The 27664-nt window shown below is 43.6% G+C and overlaps 1 protein-coding gene across 2 annotated transcripts in view; it reads right to left on the bottom strand.

Annotated features, from left to right (window-relative positions):
- LOC126088568 (follistatin) overlaps nt 1–27664 on the bottom strand; it is an 800862-nt gene that overhangs the window by 413141 nt on the left and 360057 nt on the right. The gene's annotated exons all lie outside the window — the stretch shown is intronic.

The following is a 27664-nucleotide window of genomic DNA, read 5'->3' on the forward strand; positions in this document are numbered from 1 at the left end:
GCTTTGATGCCGCCCACCACGACTGCCTCTCTCGTGACAGCCTCTTCATCTGCCACGCACACTTCATCCTCAAAGGGTTCGGAGACCGCCTCCGTAGCCAAATTTTTAGCATCGCAGCCTCCTGTGCAGAAGACTAGGGTTCGATTGCCGGCAACTCCTCGGCTTCCTTCTGAGGTATGGAGATCGGGGTCCACTCAACCTCGTGAGGTCAAATGAGCAACTGCTCGAATAAAGAAGCAGTGGCATCATCGGGATTCATCTACCGGCAATAATGGCTGGAGGGTTTGGCGATATGCCGATCACATGTGCCACGAACATAGGTCGCTCCCGTGCTATCTTGTAAGCAATAATCGGCTGGGAAAAGGCCTCAGGCCTATTCCGTGAGTGGGATTTACGTTTAAAGGGTTTAAAGATTAGTGCCTGGACATCAGTTACCCAAAGCAATACGACGCAATTGCCAAAAAAGCCTCAAAAAACCGCCTTCGAAGGTTTGAAAACATTCGAGAATTGTCAAGTACAAAAAAACGTCGTGATTAGACGGTACTTTAATCATCCAACAATCAGTCAGTAAAATTACAGTTCTGTAAGCGATGGACCTCCTGCGAAACATTACTAAATACATTATCAGGGAACTAATTAGGACCGATTCTCCGGAGGCCCACTCATGATGGAAATATATTGGATCCAGCAGCAACAAACAGACCTGTTTGAGGATGTCAGCTTAAAAATCTGGTATCAGTGATTATGAGGCAGTCGTAGCAACAATGATTATTACAGAACAAAGTGCGACTGAAACAAATAGAAGGATTTATACGTTCAACAAATTAAATAAAGAGGCAGTAATGTCGCCTCTCTCAATGAGGAAGTCCGAAACATTTAGCTCTGAAGGGAAGGATACAGAAGAACTGTGGCTCCGATTTAGAAGAACAGTTGACCATGCACTTGACAGATATACATGCCCAGTAAAACAGTCCACGATGGGATGGACCCTCCACGTTATACAGTCACTGTAAAGAAACCTTTAAAGAAACAGAGATTATTCCATAATAGTGAAACGTCCCCTTAGAAAATTAACAATGACAGTGCTGGAGCGACCGCTACGATCGCAGGTTAGAATCCTGCCTCGGGCATGGATGTGTGTGATGTCCTTAGGTTAGCTAGGTTTAATTAGTTCTAAGTTCTAGGGGACTGATGATCTCAGAAGTTAAGTCCCATAGTGCTCAGAGCCATTTGAACCATCTGACAGTGCTGGAAAACTTCTTACATTATTTGATTTTCAAACAGCTGAGCAAAACTGAACGTACTCAGACATTTCTCTCTTCTCTTATTCAGATCATCAGTAAACTGACACACAATATTTTTAGCGCAACGCAATCTGACTTTCAGCTATCCCTACAAAAGAATGGCCCTGACTAACAATAACCTATACCTTTCATGAATCACTTACCTCACAAAAATCTTCGTTACTCGAACAACTGCAATACAGAGACGCCAACACTACCAGCTAAATAAAAGATTCTAACTACTGAAGGCACTAACTACTGATAGGCATAGTTAGCAAATAAAAGATTTTGATAGAGAACAAACAATGCCTTTACCTTAATAATGTTCAAAAGTCATTCAGTTCATGACATCCAGTCTTACAAATTTCCTTTTTCTGACGGACACCCGTCCAGATCGTCCGCTCTCAAAACTCTGGCATCTCTCTCCCCACATCCACCACTGCTAGCGGCTCACCTCCAACTGCCCAACGTTACACTAACGAATATTCCAACAATGAGTCCAACCAGCCAGGGACTGCATACAGCAAAGTCAGTGATTTTCATACAGTGCGCTACGTGGCGTTACCAACATAAAAACCTAAACAGCCTACTTACAATATGTGTAAATCAAAGCATAGGACTATAGACAGGGAGATACTACATGAACGAGTTTGGCTGTCGATAGGCCAGTGCGTGAAGCCTTTAACGGCTACCGTAGTAGGATATTACAATCTCTCAAAAAACCCAAAGAAATTCTGGTCGTATGTAAAGCCTTTTGTACGGACGTTAGTGTCCAGACACTCCTGGACGAGACAGGGTCTGAAAGTAAGGGTAGCAAAGCAAAAGCAGAAAAGCTGAAGTCAGTTTTCAAATGTTCCTTTACAATAGAAGATCGAGGGGTATTATCCCAATTTAATTGTCTTACCACTGCAAAGATAAGTGACAAAGATATTAGTGTCAATGGTACTGAGAAGCAGCTGACATCGTAAAATTGAACCGAGCGCTATGGCCCGATGGAATTCCTGTCAGATTCTAAACCGATATTGCGGCCCCGTTAGCTCCTCTTTTAAGTGTAATCTGTAGATCCCTCGAATAAAAAACTGTGACCAGTAGCTGGTCACATTCGTCCACAAGATTAGATTAATTATAGCGCACACAATGACATTTAAAGTTATTCTCCACCGTTTCACAATAGAATGGAACGAAAAAAGGTCCCAATAACTGGTACAATGGAAAGTACTCTCTGCCCCTGCCGTGCACATCACAGAGGCTTGCAGAGTATGAACATAGATCAACTTACACTACCGGTCATAAAAATTGCTACACCACGAAGATGACGTGCTACAGATGCTAAATTTAACCGAGGAGGAGGAGGAGGAGATTAGTGTTTAACGTCCCGTCGACAACGAGGTCATTTGAGACGGAGCGCAAGCTCGGGTGAGGAAAGGAAATCGGCCGTGTCCTTTCACAGGAACTATCCCGGCATTTGCCTGAAGCGATTTAGGGAAATCACGGAAAACCTAAATCAGGATGGCCGGAGACGGGATTGAACCGTCGTCCTCCCGAATGCGAGTCCAGTGTGCTCACCACTGCGCCACCTCGCTCGGTAAATTTAACCGACAGGAAGAAGATGCTGTGATATGCAAATGATTAGCTTTTCAGAGCATTCACACAAGGTTGGCGCTGGTGTCGACACCCACAACGTGTTGACATAAGGGAAGTTTCCAACCGATTTCTCATACACAAACAGCAGTTGACCGGCGTTGCCTGGTGAAACGTTGTTGTGATGCCTCGTGTAAGGAGGAGAAATGCGTACCATCACGTTTCCGACTTTGATAAAGGTCGGATTGGAGCCCATCGCGATTGCGGTTTATCGTATCGCGACATTGCTGCTCGCGTTGTTCGAGATCCAATGACTGTTAGCAGAGTATGGAATTGGTGGGTCCAGGAGGGTAATACGGAACGCCGTGCTGGATCCCAACGGCCTCGTATGGCTAGCAGTCGAGATGACAGGTATCTTGTCCGCATGGCTGTAACGGATCGTGCAGCCACGTCTCGATCCTTGAGTCAACAGATGGGGACGTTTGCAACAATCATCTGCACAAACAGTTCGACGACGTTTCCAGCAGCATGGACTATCAGCTCGGAGACCATGGCTGCGGTTACCCTTAACGCTGCACATAGACAGGAGCGCCTGCGATGGTGTACTGAACGACGAACCTGGGTGCACGAATGGAAAACGTCATTTTTTCGGATGAATCCAGATTCTGTTTACAGCATCATGATGGTCGCATCCGTGTTTGGTGACATCGCGGTGAACGCACATTGGAAGCGTGTATTCGTCATCGCCATACTGGCGTATCACTCGGCGTGATGGTATAGGGTGCCATTGGTTACACGTCTCGGTCACCTCTTGTTCTCATTGACGGCATTTTGAACAGTGGACGTTACATTTCAGATGTGTTACAACCCGTGGCTCTACCCTTCAGTCGATCCTTGCGAAACCCTACATTTCAGCAGGATAATGCACGACCGCATGTTGCAAGTCCTGTACGGGCCTTTCTGGATACAGAAAATGTTCGACTGCTGCCCTGACTAGCATATTCTCCAGATCTCTCATCAACTGAAAACGTCTGGTCAATGATGGCCGAGCAACTGGCTCGTCACAATACGCCAGTCACTACTCTTGATGAACTGTGGTATCGTGTTGAAGCTGCATGGGCAGCTGTACCTGTACACGCCATCCAAGCTCCGTTTGACTCAATGCCCAGGCGTATCAAGTCCGTTATTATGGCCAGAGGTGGTTGTTCTGGGTACTGATTTCTCAGGATCTATTTACCCAAATTGCGTGAAAATGTAATCACATGTCAGTTGTAGTATAATTTATTTGTCCAATGAATACTCGTTTATCATCTGCATTTCTTCATGGTGTAGCAATTTTTATGGCTAGGAGTGTATGTTAATTGTTCACTGAATTATCAGCTTGAATGAAAAAAAACTGACGTTTCTGTTGGCATCTTTTCTACGTAGACTGTAAACTCAATGTTACTTGTTGGATTCGAGCGTTGTAAGCTCGTTCATGCTACACCCACGGAGTACTCAAGTCAGTCTGTCCGAACACGTTGTTGACGTATGCTCGTATCTCTAAATCTATATCTACATCATACTCTGCAAACGGCTGTTAAGTGTATGGCTGAGGGTACTTCCCACTGCACCAGTCAGTAAAGCTTCTTCCCATTCCACTGGCGTGTGGGGCGCGGGAAAAATATTTTAATGCCCCTGTGTGTGCTGTAATTGTTTAATTTTGTCCTCACGATCGCTACCAATGCAATACGTAGTGGGTTGTGGCATATTCCTACGTTCACCATTTAAAGCTCTTTCTTGAAACTTTGTAAGTAGGCATCCTCGCAATAGTTGGCGTGTGTATTCAAACATTTGCCAGTTCAGTTTCTTCAGCGTCCCCGAGACACTTGCACATGGATCAAACAAATCTGATTCCTGATTGATCTGCTGGTTAAAGTAGTACAAACACTAAATCTTTCACATAATTAATACAACATACGAAAAATCGCTTGGGGTTAATTCTAGAATCACGAAGTGCTACACGAAATTTCCCCACGGTTACATGTGCCTGTATCTAATAATGAGTTTCCCATGTTTTCTCTTCGAGACAGCCTCTACTCTCGCAGGAATAGTTGAAAAGTGTGAACAAATTTTTCTTAAGAAATAGCTCTCTACATTTTGTGTAAAGCAGCAATGAGGTCAGTTATCTTTGAGAGCCCAGTTCGTCTTGTGTTAAGTTGAAAATCCAAAAGGATGCTGTTGAGAAGTTTAGTCGAGACCAAACGTGACTCTGAGCCTTCCAGTCGACTAGTAGTGTGCCGTTATTGCGAAACCAATCCGAGAGACGAAAATGGTGCTGCTCGTGTTAGTGAATAGAGCGGTCACCTGCTGTTTAGTCCTCGATGGCACGGAGCAAATAATAGATAAGAAAATCTTCGTAGGCCGCAGCCGTGACTTCGCTATAAAGATCAACAGTAAATCCCTGCTCTCTGATCGATAGAAAGCACGTAAGGAGGTGTAGTTCGGATAATAACAGGTATTTAAATGTCGATGTTTGTTAAAAATGTCCATGGAGCGATTTCTCGAAAAGCGTTTGTGTATCCTACTACCAGTGAGTGTGAAGACTCGTGCAACAACCGAATGATGCAACGCATGTAAATTATTTCTTTTTACGTATAACTAAAAATACAACACAGACGCACACGATTTCGGTAAAAGAGTACAGAATAGAAATAGTAAGCAGAAAATGTGTTTACAAATTTTATATCGCTTTTAAGAATGAGAGGAAATATGTCGGAAACACATTCAGGTCGACTGTCAACAAAAGTAACCGCTGATAGCTTTAAGAAAACGAAACAGATCCTTTGACAAAAATCGGTGGCTGTCTTTGAAAGTGATATAGGAGGTATAGCAACGACAGTATTAATGTTTTATCCAGCACCTGGAACATGACGGTGCAGGAGTCCGAAAGTGTAGTAATTACTTGGAATCAAACAATAGCTCCGTCTGCCCTTTTATTTCCGATCACCACAACCGGGTTCGGCCACTAAGGTCTTTTCAAGACGCTCTCCAAAAACTATTGGAAAACAAGGGACAATAGAATAAGTTATACGAAAAAAAGTAACAAAAAGCAACGTCAAAAGAAGCGTAGTAAAATAAATAATGTTGTATGATGTGATTTCTGGGCGAGTTGTTACACTTAATTTATTTTACTTTGCTTGTTTTGACATTTTTTGTTTTCACTTTCATTTTATTACCTATAAATTATTCTAATGCACGTTGTTTTCAAGATTATTTAGATAAGCACCTGAACATGGCCTTGGTTGCCGAAACCAGTCGTTGTGATCGATAATGAAAAGTGTAGTTGGTACAGTTACTTTAGTCCGAGAAAATATTACTGCCATTCTTCACAAAAGAAAACTGTGCTTCCGTTTTCATGCTCCACAAATTGCAGCAGACAATATGTATGGAGACAATTCAAATTTCGCTGCAAACCATTATGACAACGGATGATGTGATTTTATCAGTTATAGCGATCATACGTTAAACAGACATCGAGGTTACAATGAACACCACATTTAAATGGTCGGTCTGAACTGCACCCGCCTCACACGTTGCTGTTGTCAGCGAATGCAGGACCATCTCACCCGTTTCGGAGCGAACATCGCGCAGGAGACTACATGCAACGGACATCCAGTTTCCATTGTTAAGTTCTGTCAGTGTTAGGTTATCGTATCTTATTACTGCTACTGTTTTGTTTAACTTGATGTTTTTCCAGACGATTTTCGACGTACTTGTCAAAGTTTTATTTAACTTTTTTTTTAATGTCATCTGAAGATGCGGACAGCCCCAAACTTGTAATGACGAATAAAATTAATGGGTCTACAAAACATCTAACACCTACTTTTCGCCGGCCGGTGTGGCCGAGCGGTTCTAGGTGCTTCAGTCTGGAACCACGAGACCGCTACGATCGCAGGTTCGAATCCTGCCTCGGGCATGGATGCGTGTGATGTCCTTAGGTTAGTTCGGTCTAAGTAGTTCTAGGTTCTAGGGGACTGATGACCTGAGATGTTAAGTCCCATAGTGCTCAGAACCATTTGAACCTACTTTTCCGCGGTCATCCAACTTTTTTAAAACCCTTAGCTTTTGTATTTATGATGGTCACACACCTCTTCCAAGCCTTTTAGTCAAATTTACGATAGTCGGACCACACCACACGCCTCCAGTCAGCTACTTTCCAATTTCTGTTTACTTCGCCCATTGGTGAAGTGCAGCTTTATGCGCCGCTGTCAACAATGGTCTTTTGCGAGGTACCCTTTCTAAATGTCCATTGCATGCCGTTTCCTGCACAGCAACCGACTGGCAAAAACACACCATGGCCTAAATCAGCGGTGAAGCCTCGCATGACCGCCTGATACCAGTTTACACTACCTACAGCCCACCAAAGCGACCATTGCGCTGTCCGTCCTCTGAGTTTACACACGATTAGTAAATTCCCATCTCAGTCTTGCCAACTATTTATGATTGCAGATGATCCGTAACACATGGATTGTGGCGAAGAGAATTTGTAGACCGTGCAGGACAAGAGGCGGGGGATTTCACGCATCGCGGAAGCGTGTGGCCCGGTCCGCCCACACGCTCCGCCTCCCTCAGCGCCCCCAGCTATTCCTGGAGCCAACGCCGCACCGAAGCGAGACTTCCGCGTATCCCAGCATACGATTGCTCCACTGATTTCACTTGACACTGCCTCCAGAAATTCTTCTTCTTTGCATCGTCTTTGCACCACGGGTGATTCCTTAGACTTTTCAATTTCCGATGGTAATTTTGCTGGGAAATGCATTAGGGATAACCTCACACTCGGAATTTTAGAGCAGTTATTGCCTGTTTCACTTCAACAAATTTTCAGAATAATATTACCCGTTCAGACGGAAGTTGGTCCAACTACGAGGGTAATGCAGGAAGTCACGACCTACTGCCCATTCCCATTGACAACATGTTCTGTCTACTGTCGAATGGTTCAAATGGATCTGAGCACTATGGGACTTAACTTCTGAGGTCATCAGTCCCCTAGAACTTAGAACTACTTAAACCTAACTAACCTAAGGACACCACACACATCCACGCTCGAGGCAGGATTCGAACCTGCGACCGTAGCGGTCGCGCGGCTCCAGACTGTAGCGCCTAGAACCGCTTGGCCACTCTGGCCGGCTTACTGTCGAATGCCTCGACATCTTAACTCGGTGTTTTGAAAGTACCGGCCTCAAGATATAATTAGTGCGCATTTGTGATTGTTTAAAACAAATTGTGTGGTACCAAATCCTGCGAACTGTGAGGTCAGAGGTATTAAGTATTCGCATTTTGAATGCTTGGAAGTTTAAACCTCCAGAAATATACCCTTAAATAAGACGCGTTTATGATGCGTAAGTGAACCAAAGAAATGTGATAAAGTGCTATGAAATGTTCAACAATGCATGAACAAATGTTTATAAAGAAATTCGACATAGAAGTGCGTCACTAATTGCAGATGATTTGAAAACTCAGGTGCATCGTGGAAAAAATGTTTCTGAACGGGAACGTTTTGGAAATCGTGATGAAATGAAGACTGCACTGAACAATTGGCTTACTATAATTCTGGCAGCCTAACACAACACGGATATTCTACAGTTCGTGGATAGACATGAAAATTGACTTTATCTAGAGTTTTTGTAAATAACACTGTTTTTTGTTGGTAATAAATATTTCTTGAATTTCGTTAAGCCAAACGAGCTTAACTTTCCCGATTACTCATTACTCTCGTGTATTTTTGCTTCGCAAACCAATGTATGCTGTGTGGCGGAGGGTGCATAGCATTAGCATTAGCAGATCGTTTGTGGGAAGAAGAATTTTTGGTGCCCATAGAGACAAGCCAAATTTCCTCTATTTTTCCCCTCCAGGTCACTGTGCGAGATGCGTACTGGAGGAAGCATTCCATTTCTTGGCTCGCGGAATTTTGACTCTCCATGGAGCAAAAATCGTGTTCTTTAGCGTATTCCACTGGTGTATGCTGATTACTTCTGTGGTGCTGTCGCGCTAACCGGACAAATCCGCGACCAACTGCGCAGCTTTTCCTTTATTTTTATGTGTCTTTTCCGTTAATCCAACTTAGTAGATAGCTCACTACTGTAACAGTAGTCGAGTATTGGTCGAACGAGGGTTACGTAAAAGTATTCTTTCTGTGGATAAATAACACTCCTTCAGCATTCTCCCTGTAAGGCATACATCTACCTTTCTCACAACTAGATTTATGGAGAGCTGCATCAAACCAGTCTCAGGCCTGAAGACCATAACAACAACAACAAAAACAACAACATGCGTTTAAAAACTCTCTGGACAGATAATGCTAAGCACTTCAACGGTTTTACTAATTCTGAGATTTGATCACTGAATTACTGCCACAGTTTAAAGACTTGTTTATTTTTCGTCGCTGGTACCCCACGCAGTTTTTATATATTCGTTGAGCGTCTTATCGGCAGTAAAATCTGCTGTGTCACTGTTTCAATCATATTAAAGTCAAACAATCTGAGCATTGCAAGTTTGTGAAAATAATTATTTTTACGTGAGATAATTAATTTTCTGGTCAACGAACATCGATATGTTGTGGTTGTAACACACAAAATTATTAAGTCTTGAAGCTGTTTGAGCCAGATGACGACCTTATGTGACTGTAATTAGCAGCAGATAAAGTATTTGCCAAAGCAGCTTTGAGTGTCAATATGACATTCAATAAAAATGGTCTGTCATTTGGTTCAAAAAATGGTTCAAATGGCTCTGCGCACTATGGGACTTAACTTCTAAGGTCATCAGTCCCCTAGAACTTAGAACTACTTAAACCTAACTAACCTAAGGACATCACACACATCCATGCCCGAGGCAGGATTCGAACCTGCGACCGTAGCGGCCGCGCGGTTCCAGACTGTAGCGCCTTTAACCGCTTGGTCACCACGGCCGGCTATCTCTGTCATTTGGTTACAAACTTTAGATTACATTACATTTAATATGTTATGAGTCAGCTGCCAGTCGTTGAACAAGGTGCTGACCATCTGCAGGTGACCTCCATAAAAAGGTTGATTTAGCTGCTCTGACCCATGGGTTTTGTGCAACCCACAATACTATCAAAAACCACGTACGAGATTTTCATATTCTCCCACTCGCTACAAGGAAACTATTAGTCCCACAGAAAAAAATGAACAGAACCTTTATGTAGGAAATTTAATATAGTTAACAGAATGAGACTTTCACTTTGGAGTGTGCGCTGATATGAAACTTCCTAGCAGATTAAAACTGTGTGCCGGACCGAGACTCGAACTCGGGAACTTCGCCTTTCGCGGGCAAGTGCTCTACCAACTGAGCTACCCAAGCACGACTCCCGCCCCGTCCTCACAGCTTTACTTCCGTCAGTACGTCGTCTCCTACCTTCCAAACTTTACAGAAGCTCTCCTGCGAACCATGCAGGACTAGCACTCTTGAAAGATAGGATATTGCGGAGACATGGCTTAGCCACAGCCTAGGGGATGTTTCCCGAATGAGATTTTCACTCTGCAGCGGAGTGTGTGCTGATATGAAACTTCCTGGCAGATTAAAACTCTGTGCTGGACCGAGACTCAAACTCGGGACCTTTGCCTTTCGCGGGCAAGTGCTCTACCAACTAGTCCTGCTAGGTTCGCAGGAGAGCTTCTGTAAAGTTTGGAAGGTAGGAGACGAGGTACTGGCGGTAGTAAAGCTGTAAGGAAGGGTCGTGAGTCGTGCTTGTGTAGCTCAGTTGGCAGTTAGCTGCCCTCTGTAATAAAAAACTGCGTTAATAGATCAACAACGAACTTAAACGGATGTCTTACGACGTCCGCCCGGAACAGATGCAACGAACAAAAGCGAACAAAATGAGATTAAAAAGAAAAAAAAAGTAAAAAAAAAGTTGGTAGAGCACTTGCCCACAAAAGGCAAAGGTCCCGAGTTCGAGTCTCGGTCCGGCACACAGTTTTAATCTGCCAGGAAGTTTAATGTAGTTAAGTTTTGGACTGGGATACACTTTCGCTATAGGCCATGGTTTTCGAGTTATTAAAAAAAACGCATTTGAGTGATTCGAAAACTCCTGCGTCTAGTGAAAACTTATCCTAGAACAAAATTTAAGGACGTTAAATTTCGTACAGAAAGGTCATGTTCATTTTTCCTGTAGGACTAATAGTTTCACGAGCAAGGGAGAGATTAAGAAAATCTTGCTTGCAGTATTTGAGGGCGTTGCAGATTGCACAAAACCAATTGGCAGGGGTAGCTGAATCACCCTGCATAAAAACGCGTTGCAAGCGAATGTCCTCAGAGGGATACAAACGTTGTCTACCAAGCAGTTTGTACATGCCCTACCTAGTAGTTTTCCTATCACAACTGAGGTACGCCAGATGCTACTGTCACTTCTGATGTGTATCTGTTGAGGAAACAGGGAATTCTATTTGGTAATAAGATAGGGAAAGTTCTATGATATTTCGTAAGAACCTCTTATGTTTCCTAGATTTACCGTCTTACAACATAATCTCTGCGTAGTGAGCTAACATGTCCTATTTGTGAAGTTCAGTAATTAATACCGAAGACCTGCTCATGTAATGTGCAGCGCGCTAACTTGGGAGGCAGGGAGGATAGCCAGACCCCAATCAGATGTACACGCCGGATTAACGACGGTGGCCTGGTACATCGGCCAGCATGAGTGAGCTTTTTAGACAATCTCCCACCCTCGTTTTGGGAAATACATGACCGGTCGTCAAATTCCGCCTCAGAGAATACGATATAAGAACAGTCAAAATACGATAACATACCAAACAATGTGTAAACGATTCACAGAAGTCGTGCACACAACCTCCCTCTCTTAGGTTACCTTGACGACTGCGCTGTGGCGTCAGGAAGAGCATCCAGCCACAGAGAGAGAGAGAGAGAGAGAGAGAGAGACTGAAACTGGTGCTGGCATATAGTCTTCTGTTCTTGTGTAACAACGTGGGGCTCAGGAAGATTAACCCCACATTTAACAGACAGATCAGACAGATCACCTACAACAGTGTCTCCTGGTTCACTCAACGAGACAGTAAAGACAGGTTACTGAGCCTGGATAATGATGTATATTCTGATGCTCCATCACTCTCCTTTCTTATCCAAATGTCCAATTTGAGGGGTGGCGAGAAGAAGGACACAGAGGGGGCGGGGGGGGGGGGGAAGGACATAGCGAGGGGGAAGAAGGAAAGAGAGGGGTAGGAGGAGGCGGGGGGGAGAAGGAGATTAGGCCACATATCCGACTCCCATATTTATTTAGCAGTTGCAAGGAACTGCCGAGTTCGTCAGTACATTATATGTTCAGAAAAAAAAAAAATGTATTTAGATCCCGATGGTTTTAGCGGTATTCTGTCCTTCTTCCAACACTATAAATGAAATTTTCACCGCTCTCAATTTTTGATATTGTGTATTTCAACAGTGACACGCTAGTAGCTATACACATCATTACATGAGCTCTACTGTGACTATTATGTAACTAGTGGGACAAGCACGCGCGATATTAGACTGAGATCACAGAAAAAATTAGTCTATGCCACGAAAATATCGCATAAATAAAATTTAAGCAAGATGTCAAAAACGATTTTAGAATACTTATATGTTTATTTTAATTAGAAGACGCAGGCGAAAAGCAGAAAGTGATAACAGTAAGCGCAGGTGAAAACTGCAGTGGCTGAAACGAAAAGCGTTACAATACGAAGACCTTACCCGCACGATACCATCCGATAAGCATATAGTTAACTATGGTGCAAACACTACAGAATGAGAGGTGCAGAGATGGTGAACTCTGAACAACAGCGTGGCAAGAAGGGCAGGCACGCATCCATCTTAAAGGATTACAGCAGGAGAAGATGAAATGATTTCTCAACTGTCTCTGACAAATAGACAGGTGGCAACAGTTGAAATCCGAGCATAGGTTACAGGCAGACTATCACCACGAACAGTCGGGAACAGATTATTAGAAGCTGGATTAAGATATCGTATTGCCATGCGCCGATTGCCAAATGACATATACCACAGTTATTGCCACGAGGCCTTTACGGATCCTTGAGTGACTGGCCCAGTTCTCTGATTTGTCACCATAGAACACCTCTGGGATGCGACGAGAAGATGCATTCACTCATGCCAGCCACCAGTGAGCCCTATTCTTGAGGTGACACAACATGTGTTTCAGACAAGGAAGAACTTCCTCAAGATTTCATTGGGAGGCTGTTTGCTTCCATGCAACTACGAATACAGAAGTGAATGTTAATAAAACCAGCATAGCTATTATCTCACGCGCGTTTAGTAGACCATTTCCTCTGTTGGAAGTGAATATCTTCGTGTGAGAAAGTGGCATAAATATGCTGCCGTCAGGGCTCAAAAATTCCTAGTCGCCAGACAAAACACTGTCAAAATTGATAAGTTCTCTGCAGGTACTGTTAGCTGGGCTTGTGCCAGGTGGTCAGCCTGTTCCTTGTCTTCCAGCAGGTGTTTTTGCGGCACGGTACCGGTACATTTCTGTCACTTCATCACATCGGTACATTTCTGTCACTTCATCACCTGAAAATTTTCGGTTAGAACAAAACACGTTGTGGCGGAAAGAAATGCACTCACATAATGCCTGTTGTGGTTTTATTAACATTCAGCTTATTAACCTGTGGCGGCACAAAATGAAGACAAATTAGCGTTTAAACTTCGGTCGCGATAAAACACATACTCGAATTGTTTCGAGAATGCAGGAGGAAATTGACTGTGCCCTTTGAAAGAAGCCTTTGCCTAGAGCGATTTAGGGAAATCATGGAGAAACATACACTACTGACCATTAAAATTGCTACACCAAGAAGAAATGCAGATGATAAACGGGTATTCATTGGACAAATGTACTATACTAGAATTGACATGTGATTACATTTTCACCCAATTTGGGGGCATAGATAGTGAGAAAAAGTACCCAGAACAACCACCTCTGACCGTAATAACGGCCTTGATACGCCTGGGCCATCAGTCAAACAGAGCTTGGATGGCGTCTACAGGTACAGCTGCCCATGCAGCTTCAACACGATACCACAGTTCATCAAGAGTAGTGACTGGCGTATTGTGATGAGCCAGTTGCTCGGCCACCATTGACCAGACGTTTCCCATTGTTGAGACATCTGGAGAATGTGCTGGCCAGGGCACCACGAACATTTTCTGTATCCAGAAAGGCCCGTACAGGACTTGCAACATGCGGTCGTGAATTATCCTGCTGAAATGTAGGGTTTCGTAGGGATCGAATGGAGGGTAGAGCCACTGGTCGTAACACATCTGAAATGTAACGTCCACTGTTCAAGGCGCCGTCAATGTGATCAAGAGGTGACCGCGACGTGTAACCAATAACACCCCATACCATCACGCCGGCTGATACGCCAGTATGGCGAGGACGAATACACGTTTCCAACGTGCGTTCACCGCGATGTCCCCACACACGGATGCGAACATCCTGATGCTGTAAACAGAACCTGAATTCATCCGAAAAAGTTACGTTTTGCCATTCGTGCACCCAGGTTCGTCGTTGAGTACACCATGGCAGCCGCTCCTGTTTGTGAAGCAGCGTCAAGGGTAACCGCAGCCACGGTCTCAGAGATAATAGTCCATGCCGTTGGAAACGTCATCGAACCGTTCGTGCAGATGGTTGTTGTCTTGCAAACATCCCCGTATGCTGACTTAGGGATCGAGACGTGGCTGCACGATCCGTTACAGCCATGCGAATAAGATGCCTGTCATCTCGACTGCTAGGAATACGAGGCCGTTGGGATTCAGGACGGCGTCCCGTATTACTCTCCTGGAACCACCGGTTCCATATTCTGCTAACAGTCATTGGATCTCGACCAACGCGAGCAGCAATGTCGCGATACGATAAACCGCAATCGCGACAGGCTACAATCCGACCTTTATCAAAGTCGGAAACGTGATGGTACGCATTTCTCCTCCTTACACGAGGCATGACAACAGCGTTTCACCAGGCAACGCCGGTCAACTGCTGTTTGTGTATGAGAAATCTGTTGGAAACTTTCCTCATGTCAGCACGTTGTAGGTGTCACCACCGGCGCCAACCTTGTGCGAATGCTCTGAAAAGCTAATCATTTGCATATCACAGCATCTTCTTCCTGTCGGTTAAATTTCGAGTCTGTAGCACGTCATCTTCGTGGTGTACCAATTTTAATGGCCAGTAGTGTAATCTGAATGAACGGACGCGGATTTGAACGGCACAAAATAATCAAGAATATTCGTATCGGTGGTGTGATGTTGATGACAAACATCGTTTCATCGTTTCGAAATGGAATGAAAGTTGAATCTTTTAATAGCATTAATGCGATGAACATCTACACGAAAAATGTCTCTGAGCACTATGGGACTGAGGTGATCAGTGCCCTAGAACTTAGAACTACTTAAACCTAACTAACCTAAAGACATCATACACATCCATGCCCGAGGCAGGATTCGAACCTGCGACCGAAGCAGTCGCGTGTGAACATCTACACAAAATTCGATAAATATTGAATTTGTGCTCTATGGTGTGTCACTTCCCATTTCCGCCAGTCTGTACTCCCCTTAATATTCTGTCAACATTGGCCAACGCGAAAGGGGGGTTATTGCAGCTGTAGGCACCAGCTGTTGACGGAACAGAGCGACAGCGACGGAGTACGAAGAGGTGGGGGCGGACATGACCAGCACTCGGCGCCTCGAAGAGCACGGAGACGCCGGAGGAAGAGCGGGAGGATTCGTCGCTCAGTAGGCACTTCTTGCATGCTATGAATAGAACGGACGCAAAGGAAAACAGGCGGCAAAAAGAGGCGCGGCGTGCGCAGGAGGCCACGTGGGAACGCGGGAGGACCGGATGCCGGCCGGGCCGCGCCGGGCACGGCCCCCACAAAAGGAAGGCCCGGCCTGCCAAAAAACGGCACCACGGAGTCGCGCCGCGCGCCCGCTTTTTGCGTCGCAGAGGCAGAGGAACACCGAGGCCGAAGACCCACCGCACCCGGCCCGCGGGGACCGCCGGGTCCCGACCTGGCCTCGCGCGGTGACCTGCCGGGCTGCGCAACCGTGCCTTTAATGACGGCTGCCACGCATCTCCGGCATGACTCTGTAGCAGGTGTGGGTAACTGACAAGTAAGATCGGTTCACACTGGTCGTCAACGAAACGGAACGCGACATAAACTTAGAGACGACTAGAGGGGTTCACATTACACCCCAAACTTTTGCAAATTGACAGCTGCCACCTGGGCCACGGAGAAGAAATAAAAACCCTGAGGTTCGCCGATGACATTGTAATTCTGTGAGAGACAGCAAAGGACTTGGAGGAGCAGTTGAACGGAATGGACAGTGTCTTGAAAGGAGGATATAAGATGAACATCAACAAAAGCAAAACGAGGATAATGGAATGTAGTCGAATTAAGTCGGGTGATGCTGAGGGAATTAGATTAGAAAATGAGACACTTAAAGTAGTAAAGGAGTTTTGCTATTTGGGGAGCAAAATAACTGATGATGGTCGAAGTAGAGAGGATATAAAATGTAGACTGGCAATGGCAAGGAAATCGTTTCTGAAGAAGAGAAATTTGTTAACATCGAGTAATGATTTAAGTGTCAGGAAGTCGTTTCTGATAGTATTTGTATTGAGTGTAGCCATGTATGGAAGTGAAACATGTACGATAAACAGTTTGGACAAGAAGAGAATAGAAGCTTTCGAAATGTGGTGCTACAGAAGAATGATGAAGATTAGATGGGTAGATCACATAACTAATGAGGAGATATTGAATAGAATTGGGGAGATGAGGAGTTTGTGGCACAACATGACAAGAAGAAGGGACCGGTTGGTAGGACACGTTCTGAGGCATCAAGGGATCACAAATTTAGCATTGGAGGGCAGCGTGGAGGGTAAAAATCGTAGAGGGAGACCAAGAGATGAATACACTAAGCTGATTCAGAAGGCTGTAGGTTGCACTAGGTATTGGGAGATGAAGAATCTTGCACAGGATAGAGTAGCATGGAGAGCTGCATCAAACCAGTCTCTGGACTGAAGACCACAACAACAACAACAACCTGGGCCAAGGTCTGTCTCCAGTAGGGCTGTTCAGAATATGCGTTTAACTGATGGCTGGAGGTCGATTCATCACTGTACGTCAACGCAATCGAACGTGAGGCAACGCCACAATCAAATGGAGGTGTTCAATGGGGTTTCGGGATTACAGCCAGGCGACTTTGACGTCATTTTAGGTAATTACCTTACCTTCTGATGAAATCACCCTCAGAGGTGACGAAACCTGGTCAAGGTATATAGAAAACCTATGCAACCGGTTGGCAGATTTTTGCATATTTTTCAAATTTTCAGGTGAGTTCTTACCCTGATGAGATTTCTGGTGCACATCGTTAAGAACAACCAAATTTTGGCGCGGTGGTGCATGGTGCATGCGCATAGGTTACTGCTGTCTGACCGCCCTCTGTTGCGAATTATTCCATGAGCGGCACCCAGGAGCGTGCGTAACGGAGATACCGTATGCACGACCTTTGTCGAATTGCATGCCAGTGGAGCTAAAATTCAGCAGTCGAAATATAAGTAAAATGTTGTCTTGCCGAAGATATTAATGAAATCAGTGGGGTCTACGGTTTATTATGTTGAAAACCGCATTCACGATTAATAAGATCTTCCGGCAATAGTATTTACACAGATTCCTTAATAAATAAATCACAGTAGTACCTTGCATTGCCAAGGTCTTCGTGGCAGAATAATCCACAGAATCTCCTGTAGAGTACAATGGCAGGCTGCGGCCGACAGCGGACGGTCATGCAGCAGTAATCTACGCGCCAAAACTCCGTATGAACTTAACGATGTGCAGCAGCAGTCGCCAGTTAACAACTAACCTAAAGAGGGCTGGATTGCTGTTAGCCAAAATATCATGGAAAGATTAGCCGAAATATCGTGGTAAGGTGTTGAGGTCATCTGGCTGAAAAAAAAATGACTCTGAGCACTATGGGACTTAACATCTGAGGTCATCGGTCCCCTAGATTTAGAACTACTTAAACCTATCTAATCTAAGGACATCATACACATCCATGCCCGAGGCAGGATTCGAACATGCGACCGTAACAGTCGCGCGGTTCCGGACTGAAGCGCCTAGCGCGGCTCGGCCACCGTGGCCGACCATTGCGTTGCAGTCCTGAAGCGTTCAAAGATCACAACTGGAGTTGCGTTCACGCCAGACTTCTCTTAGCTCAGAGCTGAAAAATGAAGATTAAGTTCTGAGACACTATCCGTGATGCAAAAAATCGGATTATAGCATCAGAAAGAAAGATCTAACAAAGATGTTGCTGTGGTCTTCAGTCCGAAGGCTGGTTTGATGCAGCTTTCCATGATAATCTGCACTGTGCAAACCTCTTTATCTCTGCATAACTACTGTAACCTTCACCCCTATGAACCTGGTTGCTGTATACAGTCACTGGTATCCTTCTGCCGTTTTTATCCCCACACATCCCTCTGTCACCATACTGACGGCTGCCATCTGCACCAAGCTCTGATGCCAGTTGGGCTGTTTTGTGGATGCGGTTAACTGGTGTGTAAAGGCCGATTCACACTGGGCGACAACGAAACGGAAGGAAACGTCACAGTCAATTGGTTAATGTTGGCACTAGATGGAAGTCGTCACTTAGCCTAATACTACACGCTAAAACGAGGTTATGAGACACTATCCATAAGGCAAAAAGTCGGAATATTCGAGTAGTATCAGCAGTGATGGTGTCTTCAGTCCGAAGACCGGTTTGAAGGAACTCTCCAAGCTGGTCTATCTTATGTAAGTCTCTTCATTTCTACATAACCACTGCAATCTACGTCCATTTCAATTCCCAGAGCTGTAGTCAAGTATTGGTCTCCCTCTACAATTTTTACCCTTTACATCCCCCCCCCCCCCAAATTACCAAACTGACGACTCCTTGACGCCTCCAGATTTGTCTCACCAACCGACCCCTTGTTTTAGTGATGCTAAGGCACAATTTTTCCCCGATGCGATTCAGCACCTCGTCACTACGCTTTCGATCTCCTCATCTATTCATCTTTCTTCTCTATTACCGCATCTCTTAGCTGCTATTCTTTTCTTGTCTGATCTGTTTATTTACGTTTCACCTCTACACAAGACTATACTCTAGAAAAATTCCTTAGAAAAGGCTTCCTAAAATTTTAATTTATGCCTAGGTGTATACCATATTATTCTTTTCAGAAATGCTTTTCATGCAATGACCAGTCTGTATTTTATATGCTTTCTGCTTAGGGAATCATCAGTCATTTTGCCGCCCAAATAACAAAAGCTTATCTACTGTTTGTGTCTCATTTTTCAACCGAATTCTATCAGCATCGCCTGATTTGATTCGACTACATTCTATTAACCTCATTTTACTTTTGTTGATGTTCATTTTATAATGTCTTTTCGATACAATGTCCATTCAGTTCAACTGCTCTCCCAGGTCCTTTGCCGCCTGAGATATAACTTCACTGTCATTGGCAAACCTCAATTTTTTAATTACTTCTTCCTGAACTTTAATCCCATTGCAAATTTATGATAGTGGTATTTATTAATGGGCAAATGAAAGCTCGTAACGGATGTTCTTGATTAAGGTTGTATGGTAAATTTAGCACGCAGATGAGAACTGAAAAACAGGAAAAAAACTACAAAACACTGACATTTGGCCAGCCGAGGTGGCCGAGCAGTTCTTGGCGCTACAGTCTGGAACCGCGCGACCTCTACGGTCGCAGGTTCGAATCCTGCCTCGGGCATGGATGTGTGTGTTATCCTTAGGTTAGTTAGATTTAAGTAGTTCTAAGTTCTACGGGACTGATGACCTCAGAAGTTAAGTCCCATAGTGCTCAGAGCCATTTCAACCATTTGAACTGACATTTGTTTGTTCGAGAAGAGATATACATGCAAACACACCGAAAATTATTTAGAAGGCAATTCGTAGTGCCTTTTTGTAACACTTTATATTTTGTTTCTTCTCTATGTTCGAAATAACGTCAAAATCCACTATATTTTTTCAGTAGAGCCTTTTTTACTAATTAAAGTTTTTTATTTATTTATATTCCTAATTATTCACAACGTAGGTTTTTCTTCGTCCAATTTCAATTAAACTTAACTTTTTTCGCTTTCTATTGTTTGGTTTCTTTTGTGGGAGAACAGTCCTATGACACATACCCGAACTCTCAATTGGGCAGTAGCTTTAAAAAGCGGAGGACTGAAAGCTAAACACAGAGGACAAAATACAAGCCATCTCGTTTAAAGAGCAAATTGATTTCTCGGGGAATCTGTAGATGTTGTAGGACTGCTACAAGACGGTTATGGAACGCTCCACCACTAACATAAATCATGTTAGTGAGGTGGGAAGTATGTGCCAGTCGGCTGTACGGAGACTACTCATGAAAGTATGTTATGTCAAAAATAAAGTTATCTAATTAATTTTTTAGTTTGTTTGCAGGCACACTGAAATCCCCGCGCTAGAGAAGCCAGACTAAGATAGCTGGCCCACTGATGTAGTGGAGATGGGCTGCTACGTTTTGTTGTGGCTCCTCTAGTGGTACTATGGTGGTGGGATTTCACTGTATAACGGTAAATCAACTAAAAAAAGTAATTAACTAACCACATTTTTTTGAGGTGACGATTAAAACTTTATCAGTACAATTTATTGTAACCAGCGCAACAGCAGTCGACGTTGAGATCTGACAAAATGACAGACAGGAGATATCGTGTTTCGACGTCCCTGCGAGCGTACTGTGATTGAAGTAACCAGATCTATCGGTGTATGAAGGCGCACTGTTCAGCGAGTCTGCAAGGCATCTGGTACCCCTCGTACCATGTAATGCGATCTGAGAACAGTGGTCGTAAAAAGATCTTAATCGACATGGACCGAAATCGAGTGTCACATTTTGTCAAACACGACAGCGATCGCTGCTGTCAGTGAATGCAGGTCCAGCTCAGCCAGCTTCCGAACTAACTTTGCGAGGTGAACTGTGTGCAGTGGAGGGTTGGAATCGGCTATCTCGGAAAACGACAGTGGCACTTAAAGCTGACTTCAGTATGCCAAACAACAACAAAAACTGGACACTAACTGGATGGAGCCTTGTAATGTCGTCCGATGAGTCGCGATTTTGCCTCTTTTAAAATGATGTAAAGTGTCGAGTGCGCCGACGTTCGAATAAGGATTATAAGCCTCAATGCGTGGAGGGCGTACCTAAAGTCGGAAGCGATTTTCTGCTGTTTTCGGTAGTGATTTTCATAGCGTGACATGGGCCCACTCGTTCAAGATAGCGTGAACATGAACCAGGCTTTTTGTTTCAAAATTTTAGTGTGCAAATGTTGGGCATGCTTTACATATACATGATGTGTATGTTGTTAACTTTCCCGTCTTCCAGGATGACAACAGCCGTGTTTACAGGATTGCACGCAGAGGTTCCTGATTTGATGAACTCTGAGGCAGTCACCTTATTGCAGCTCTATTGTATCGCTAAATGGCTCAATATTTGTGTCATAGAAAACACCTGGTACTATTTGGAATGACGAATGAAACGTAGCAACCAACGTGTCCACAATCTGATAGTTCTGCGGATTCTGTGTGGTGTGTATAAAATGTGGTGTGTATAAAATTCCATGTACCTGTGGCAAAGTTTACATTGGTACTACCAAAAGAAGCGTAAACACGCGACTGAAAGAGCATAAAAGTCTTTGTCGACTTGGAAAAATAGAAAAGTCAGCTGTAGCGGAACATGCTCTTCAACCAGGCAACCACCAAGTGAAGTTTTCGGATACCGAAGTTTTATCTACAACGTTAAATTACTACCCACGGCTTTATAGAGAAGCTATCGAAATTTATAAACATAACGATAATTTTAATAGGAAAGAGGAGGCTATGAAACTTAGCGATATATGGACAGTGGCTCTACAAAACTGCTAACAATTTTTATCTTTGACAAGGTGGTAATCGATAGTCGAAGTCGGTACTTTGCTATGGATTATCACTGCTCATCACGTGTCACCTGAACCACGCCCCTCTTTCTTACAATATATAAGTCGCTCTCAGACACCCGACCAGTCAGTCGGCAAGACTCAGCGGAGCAGCACCTCTGAGGAAGTCCAGCGCAGTCCTGGACGAAACGTAAGGAGCAGAAAAGTTCTTGGACCACGACCTCGCATCCCGGAAAGTATATAAACAGCCATGTCAACCGGTCGTGAAAGCCTTCATTCTACAATCAGAAGACTCTACGGGGAGGATTTCTCAAAATCAGTTAGACGCCTGGAATTTTTACGTAAGAAGAGAGCACATTTAATTTGTACTTTAACTTTTTTGTTACGTTGTAGAGACTCGTCTTCTATACCGAACTTCTTAAAGCTGAAGAGGATGTTCCAGACAGCTCGTGTACACCGGATTTATGATTATACAGAAAGAGCATTACTTCGAGAAAGGATACATTACACAAGACGAGAAATGGATTCTGTTGACTGTGAGTTACTGAAGCTTCATTTATTCTTAGCTTGTAAGATACAGATAGACCTGTGGAATAAAATTGCTTATCTTACGTTTACAACTATGGAAGCTACGATAGAAATGACTACTAGTAGACATAAGAAAAAGTTTGGAAAGTTACAAGCTAATGTAACAACTACAAGTAATACGATGATGACTGATACTGTTATAAACAAGTCAAAGAAAGTGTTATCTCAAGACGAGATTTCTGTCCTTGCAAAAGGAGGAAATTACGCTATAACACCTGTAAAAGTACCACTTGAAGATATTATCGCGAATATAGAAGCAGGTATACGGAATCTCCCTAAGGCAACCGCGAATGCAATTCGAATCGAAACTACTAGAGTTTTAAGCCACAGCAGACCTTTAGAAAGTAATTTAACAAAAGGTGAGAGGAAGGCTCTTAAGGATTTGAATACAGATGAAGAAATAGTCGTTCTTCCCGCAGATAAAGGGAACGCTACTGTTGTTATGAATACAGAAGATTACCGAAGGAAAATTTTGAACCTTTTAACGTCAGGACAGTATAAAAAACTTGCGAGGGATCCTACAGCCAGTGTACTTAGGAAAACAAATAATTTGATTAAGTCATCTACCTCTATCCGAAAGGAAGATAAAAGAACGTTATTGAAAAGTGAAGCTATGTGTCCTCGATTGTATGGTGTACCTAAAATTCATAAAATAGATTTTCCTTTAAGACCCATAGTCAGTGCCATTAATTCTCCCACTCATGAAATAGCAAGATATTTAACAACTTGTTTACAACCATTGATTGGAAAAACTGACTCTTATATAAAAGACTCGCGTCATTTTATTACAAAACTAGAGGGACTAACTCTGGCCCCTGAAGATATTCTTGTAAGTTTTGACATTGTGTCCTTATTCACAATGATTCCTGTTAACGAAGTTATGATTTTCATAGCGGATATTTTTCCAGAAGATTTGACCGTTCTTTTCAAACATTGCCTTACATCAAGTCAGTTCCAGTGGGATAATGAATTTTATGAACAAATTGATGGAGTAGCAATGGGTAATCCATTAGGCCCTGCGATTGCCAATCAGCCCTAGACAAAGCTAATAACAAACCATCTCGTTGGTATCGATATGTAGATGACACATTTGTGGTTTGGTCCCATGGCAGAAAGGCCTTGGACGATTTCTTTGATTATCTAAATAAAATTCACCCAAAAATACAGTTTACCATGGAAATAGAAAAGGAAAACAGAATATCTTTCTTGGATGTCTTAGTTATGAGACGGCACGATAGAAGCTTGGAATATAAAGTTTTTCGGAAGGCAACACATACGGATAGATATTTACATAAAAATTCTAATCATCATCCTCAACAAAAAAGAGGTGTCATAAAAAGTCTCGTCGATCGAGCGGAACGGATATGTACACCTGAACATTTGGATGCTGAAGTGAAACATCTGAAGCAGGCTTTTGAAAAAAACGGCTACTCAAGAAAAGAGATAGATAGAATTTTGCGTCCAAGGAACAGAAACCCAAAAGATAAGAATGAACCACAACAACAGAAAAATACAGTAGTCCTCCCTTTTATTAAAAAAGTAACAGATCGGATCGGTAAGATTTTACGAAAACATGACATAAAACCGATCTTTAAACCAACTAAGAAAATAAGTCAAGTACTACGATCTGTGAAGGATAAGCGCCCTCCTCTGTCGACATGTGGTGTGTATAAAATTCCATGTACCTGTGGCAAAGTTTACATTGGTACTACCAAAAGAAGCGTAAACACGCGACTGAAAGAGCATAAAAGTCTTTGTCGACTTGGAAAAATAGAAAAGTCAGCTGTAGCGGAACATGCTCTTCAACCAGGCAACCACCAAGTGAAGTTTTCGGATACCGAAGTTTTATCTACAACGTTAAATTACTACCCACGGCTTTATAGAGAAGCTATCGAAATTTATAAACATAACGATAATTTTAATAGGAAAGAGGAGGCTATGAAACTTAGCGATATATGGACAGTGGCTCTACAAAACTGCTAACAATTTTTATCTTTGACAAGGTGGTAATCGATAGTCGAAGTCGGTACTTTGCTATGGATTATCACTGCTCATCACGTGTCACCTGAACCACGCCCCTCTTTCTTACAATATATAAGTCGCTCTCAGACACCCGACCAGTCAGTCGGCAAGACTCAGCGGAGCAGCACCTCTGAGGAAGTCCAGCGCAGTCCTGGACGAAACGTAAGGAGCAGAAAAGTTCTTGGACCACGACCTCGCATCCCGGAAAGTATATAAACAGCCATGTCAACCGGTCGTGAAAGCCTTCATTCTACAATTAGAACTACTTAAACCTAACTAACCTATGGACACCACACACATCCATGCCCGAGGCAGGATTCGAACCTGCGACCGTAGCGGTCACGCGGTTCCAAACTGAAGCGCTTAGAACCGCACGGCCACACTGGCCGGCTAGTTGTGAATATCATTTTTTTTAATAAAAGGAGAAGAACTGCGATTTAACGTTTTGTCGACCTCGAGATCATTAGAGACTCTAACCACCCTACCACAACAAAGGTCAAAAATTAATTATGATTGTAGTGATGCTCACGCTGCTAAATATTGCAAAAAAAAGGGGTCAAATTGCTCTGAGCACTATGGGACTCAACATCTATGGTCATGAGTCCCCTAGAACTTAGAACTACTTAAACCCAACTAACCTAAGGACATCACACAACACCCAGTCATCACGAGGCAGAGAAAACCCCTGACCCCGCCGGGAATCGAACCCGGGAACCCGGGCGCGGGAAGCGCTAAATATTGCATTTTCGGGCAACAACAAAGTTATATTATGTGGCAGGTGTCATTAGAGCACAGTTATTAAAGTCGTTTCATGAAATAATGGAAAAACTAGGCACTCATCTTTTTGTGTTTCCCACGCTGGTCTCGTTGTGAACTCATGGCTCAATCGTCGAAAATCTAGGTAGTGATGATTCCAAGCTCAGATGCAAAGAGGCCTAGGTGTTAGTTCAAATGGTTCAAATGGCTCTGAGCACTATGGGATTCAACATCTGAGGTCATAAGACCCCTAGAACTTAGAACTACTTAAACCTAACTAACCTAAGGACATGACACACACCCATGCCCGAGGCAGGATTCGAACCTGCGACCGTAGCAGTCCCGCGGTTCCGGACTGCAGCGCCAGAACCGCTAGACCACCGCGGCCGGCCTAGGTGTTAGTCTGCGATATTCAAAAGTTTTATAGATGTGTTTCATAAACCATTCTTGAAGATTAAACTTTTGCAAGTTAGGACAATGGTGGTGTAAAAAAGAAATCAGCACTCCGAATTTAAGTTACGCTTCTTTTTTATTACTTTTGTTGCAACAACACTTCACATTATAAAACATACTTGAAAATATCTTCCTCACTGTTAAAGTTCAAATTTCATAAACTGACTACAATTTGCGTCTTTTCAACGTGACTACCAAGACTTGACTCTCCATAACCGCTTACGCGCCCAAAAATCAGAGTTACTACAAGTACGATAAAGATCATAGTGACAAAAGAAAGAATACACATAAGAATAATATCATTGCAATATAAACATATCGATGTATCAAAGTACCTCTACATTAATGAAATCAAAACTGAATGTTGTCTCAGAAATATGTTAACTACTTTACAGAAACACAGTAGAATATTGATGGTATCGAGAGGTTGAGGTGAGGTGCCGCAATGGTTACGTAAATCAAGTACCATTACAAGACGAAGCACCAGCTCGCACTGGGGAAGAATCCACGTAAAACCGAACCTGAACAGAATGAGGAATAAACCTGGTTCACTTGAACGCGAGGTACTTGTCATATCACTGTGTTATCTCGCTAGGTAACGAGTAGTATCTGTTATCATCTGTTCAGCCCCCCTCCTGCTGGTCTGAAATATATGCCTACCACTCCTTCACAGGAAAACCTTTCACTGAGTGGAGGAAATGATAGAGAAAATGGCATTTCCATTTCGTCAGATTCAGACTCTATGAGACGGGCTCAGGGTTCTACTCATCTCAAGTGAGGGTTAGGACAGTTCTTATGAGTTGGCATGTGCGCTGCGATCTGCGGCTTGAAGGGCTCGTTCTGGCCCCGTGAGCAGCACACATTGAGACTCGTCTCATCTGTTCACCTGACATTATTTATTTAAATGAGCGGTCACGAGTGTAGCTCGGAGTTTGCCCGGGGGGAGGCGGGGGCGTCTGCAGGAAGCAGGGCGCGCAATCCGTCAGTGGCCAGCAGGAACAGGCCGGCGCCGACAGCCGCGGTAATGATACCGCCCTACTGTAATTACTGCCGCGGCGCAAAAAGCCGTGTACCATGGCGCTGCAGAGCCAGTTGAAATTACAAGGCACGGCAACACGCAACGATTCTCTCTGGCATTGACAGCTCGGAACGAAAGTGAAACTAAACACGGCCGTCCACCAGAAATGCACTATGCAGATACAGTGTTGTCCAGCGGGAGCTTGCAGTTTTATAGAGATTCATTAGCGGTCACACGCTGCCCGACCCGATGCGTGTGGCTCCAGGAAGAATCTTTCTGTAAATGCTTTCATTCCTTTGCTAAAACCTCAATATGTCTACACGCACACTGGGCAAACCACTATACACTGCTTGTTCTTTATTCCAGTGCTAGTGTTTCCCTTCCCTGTTCCACTCCCGAATGAAGCAATATAACATCTTTACGGTCTGTACTCTACCGTATCTTTTCGTTGCGCGAATGAATGCTGGAGGTAGTTGTCACATATGCTGGTTCTCTAAACATCTTCAGTAGCGCTTCACGAAAAGATGTTTGGTTTCCTTCTTTCCAAAGGTCCCAACTAAGCTCACGAGCATTTTTGTTTTATTCTCATAACCATGTAACCGTTCGCTAACATTACAAACAACGTGCCTGTAAATAGATTCGATGTCTTCCCTTAATCCGATTTGGTGGAGACCACAAACGCTCGAGGTGTACTGAAGAACTAGTCGTCTAATCGATTAGTATCAATTAACACTTTCCCAGAATTCTCTCAATAAGCATAAATGGCCATTTGTCTTCCCTACAACTCACGTATGTATTCATGCCGTTTCATGTCTTTTCACAACGATACCCGTAGATATTTAATCGACGCGACCAAGTCAACCAATATAACATTAATACTGTATCTTAACATTGCTGGAATGTTTTTCCTATCTTTTCACATTAAATTTTTTCCACATTTAAAGAATCTGCCGGCACACCACCCGCGAACGTTA

This window comes from Schistocerca cancellata, chromosome 6, assembly GCF_023864275.1.
Source record: "Schistocerca cancellata isolate TAMUIC-IGC-003103 chromosome 6, iqSchCanc2.1, whole genome shotgun sequence".
Taxonomy (NCBI): domain Eukaryota; kingdom Metazoa; phylum Arthropoda; class Insecta; order Orthoptera; family Acrididae; genus Schistocerca; species Schistocerca cancellata.